Below are 3,675 nucleotides of genomic sequence, written 5' to 3' on the forward strand. Positions count from 1 at the left end.
GTACATTATAAAGGCAAATAAGCACCAATTGTGAAATCATTGTAAAGAAAAGAGACAAAGTGGCAGAAGAAAAAATAGTCCTAGGTACAGTGGCACACACCTATAATTTCAGCATTTACAAACCTAAAGCAAGAGGAAATCACAAGTTTGATGCTATCCTAGACTATATAGAAAGTTTGAGACCAACATAGATTACAGAGCCATACCTCACCTCAAAAACTAAGTAAACAAACACTGAGCGACAAAATTTACTTATAATAATGGTAATGGCTGAAAATTCCCGAAGTTTTGATAGTAAAACTGACATCCAGATTTATGAAGCTAAACCAGGTGCTGAGACACATGTCTGCAATCCCAGCACCTAGAAAGTAGAGACAGAAAGATCAGGAGTTCAAGACCAACCTCACTTACATAGCAAATTTGAAGCCAGTATGTGTTTGACATATGAGACTGTGTCAAACAAAATAAAGCAAAGCACAAATTCATGTAGCTAAAAAGACCTGCCATAATAGCGTACCTCTATAAAATACATGAAAACGCCAGACCCATCTCTCTCTCGGCTACAGTGGGTGAACCATGCTGGGACACAGGTCCCTGTTGGGCCGTAGCATAGGAGAGCTTCTGGGCTGGGGCATTGGATGTCGCACCGTCTGCCCGACCCTGCCATCCCCATCGAGGTCCCCACATCTGCGTGCCATCAACCTGTTGGTGGAGTCCTACCACCATGGACCTGTTGTTTAGGCGCTGGAAGATGCCTGAGGAAATACTTCGGCAAAACTAGAGGGCCCTGAACAAAGCCATGAGGGAGCTGGACAGGGAGCAGCAGAAGCTACAAACCCAGGAAAAGAAAATCATTGCAGACATCAAAAATGATGGCAACGCAAGGCCAGATGGATGCTGTTCAAATCATGGCAAAAGACCTGGTGTGTACCCTGCGATATGTATGCAAGATTGTGTTGATGAGGGCCAACATCCAGGCTGTGTTCCTCAAGATACAGACTCTAAAGTCCAACAACTCAATGGCACAAGCCATGAAGGGTGTTACTAAGGCTGAAATTACCCCAGATTCAGAAGATCATGATGGACTTTGAATGGCAGGCAGAGATCATGTACATGAAAGAAGAAATGATGAATGATGCCATCGATGATGAGATGGGTGATGAGAAACATGAAGAGGAGAGTTATGCTGTCTTGTCCCAAGTCCTGGATGAGTTGGGACTGATGCAGACTTGGAAGGGAGGCTCAAGAACCTTTGAAAGGACTGAACAACTCTCCTCCAAAAATGGACTCTATGCCCAGGGTCCTCAATGTGTCCCCTCTGAATAAAGAAATTCAGACATAATTTCCCAAGGGTGTGAGATTTTTCCCCTATATACTAAATTGACAAAATTTCAAAAAAAAATAAATACATGAAGACACAATATAATCAGTGTCAAACATCAAGTAAAAAGAAAAACTTGAAAGCAAATAGAGAAAAGTGACAAGTTCCTTGTGATTCTTAGATTTATGTCAATTTGACACAAGCTAGGGGCATTGTCATGGTTACTTTTCTATTCTTGTGATAAAATGCCATGACCGTAGAAGAAGGAGTTTATTTGGGGCTTACAGTTTCATCATGATAGAGAAGATAACAGCAGACAGACAGGCATGGCACTGGAGTAGCAGCTGAGAGCTCAAATTTGGAGACACAACCATAAGGCAGAGAGACACACTGGGAATGGCCAGAATCATTTGAAACCTCAAAGCCTGCTCCCAGTAGAGTAGCATACCTTCTCCAAAAAATACCACATACTGTAATCCTTCTAAAATAGTCTCACCAACTAGGGACTAAACATTAAAACATATGAGCCTATGGGGGCCATTTTCATTCAAACCCCACCACTATCATCTGGGAGGATGGAACCTAAAATGAGAAAATTCCTCCATCAGATTGATGGCAATTCTGTGACACTTTCCTAATTAATGATTAATGTGGAGGGTCTACACCACTGTGGGTGGTGCCACACAATGGCAGGTCTTCCTGAGAGGAAGATAGCTGAACATTAGCATTGAGAGCAAGCCAGTATGCAGCATCTCCTCCCCACCCCCCACCCCCGAGTATCTGCTAAAGTTCCAGCTTCCAGGTTCCTGCTTCGGTTTCCCTCAAGGACAGTGAATGTGATTTGTAAATAAGCCTTTTCCTCTCCAAGTTGTTTTTGGCCAGAAATTTTAATCACAACAATAGAAAGCAAACCAGGACATAACCAAACCCCATAATACAAATACCAGAGTTCACTATAGAAGCCTAGAGAAAGAAACTAAGAAGATATATTCCAACTATTAAAAGAAAACTGCCAACCATGAACACTAAACCTGTTCTTATTGTTCTTTTAAAATGAAAACAATAACTGAGTGGGCTTGTCAGTGGTAGCCCTGTCTTACAAGATATGTTTAAGGGGATCCTTCCAAATTAAAATAAAAACATGATAAAGAACAGTGCGAAGGCATAGAAGAATAAATCTCACAGAGAAGAATAAACACATAGACATACAGATTATTGAAACACTCTAAAGGTCACAACTAAATTACTTTTACTCAAATACAAAAGTCAAGAAATAAAATTTGCTGCTGCTGACTGACTTACACACTCCAAACGAAATCATCCTAGAAATGAGTCAGAAAGAGAAGTCAGGGAGAGAAGTTCAAGTGAGTTTTGTAAATGTAGCTGAAATTACACTAACTTAAAAGAAAAAGTTGTAACTGTAAGGTATTCTAAAAAGTCTGGAGCCAACCATAAACAAAAGTCATTTTATGTAGAAAACACTATACACAAAAGTTAAAGGGAGCCAAAACAAAATTACTACAAAATGCAAATGACACAGATAGCCAGAAAGGAAAAGAAAGAAAAGCTACAAGATAATCAGAAAACCATTCTAAAATAGCAACAATGACTTTAAATATAAATTGATAATACTGATCCATCAACATGACTGAATGGATAAAAGAATATAAGCTTCATCATTCTGTTGTCTATAAGTACATGTTTGAATTAAGGACACACACTGGATGGAAGCAAATAAAGGAATGGTCATCGTTACCATATTAATTCTGCAAATTCATGAGAATGAGACAACTTTTCATTTTCTAGTGTTTTTCTCTATCTCTTTCTTCAGAGGTTTATAGCTTTCATTATAGAAGCCTTTCAGCACCTGCCTTTGTTAGGTTTCTTCTTGGATATTTTATTTTCTCTGAAGCTATTATGAATGGAAACATGTTCATGATCTCTTTCTCTGTGTGTTTGTTAGTGGTATACAGAAAAGCCATTTATTTTAGGAAGTTGATTCTGTCTCCTGCCAGGTTAAGCCTAAAGTTACCAAAGGTAGGTATCTACCTTTTAGTTCTCTTAACCACTGAACCATCTCTCCAACCTTTTATTTCTCTATGTATGATTATTTTTATTTTCACAATAAGGGTGGCCATGCAGTTTTTGTCTTTCTGTGTCTGAACTGTTTCACTTAGAATAATGCCTTCCAGTTTCGTGCATGTCATCACAGGGGCAGGGTTTCCTCCTCTTATGTGAGGAATAGTCTGCGGTGTATATGCATATTTTCTATCCCCATTAACCTGATGACAAACGTTTGTATGTCTTGTCTATTGTAAGTAGGACTAAAGTGTGAACAGAGTTGAAATATCACT

The 3,675-nt window shown here is 39.2% G+C and overlaps 1 pseudogene; it reads left to right on the forward strand.

The window, feature by feature from the left end:
- Positions 1-724: 724 nt before the first annotated feature.
- On the forward strand, positions 725-1,222 carry LOC127217144 (charged multivesicular body protein 2a-like; annotated as a pseudogene).
- Positions 1,223-3,675: the final 2,453 nt, after the last annotated feature.

Source organism: Phodopus roborovskii, unplaced genomic scaffold (assembly GCF_943737965.1).
Source record: "Phodopus roborovskii unplaced genomic scaffold, PHOROB, whole genome shotgun sequence".
Lineage (NCBI taxonomy): Eukaryota > Metazoa > Chordata > Mammalia > Rodentia > Cricetidae > Phodopus > Phodopus roborovskii.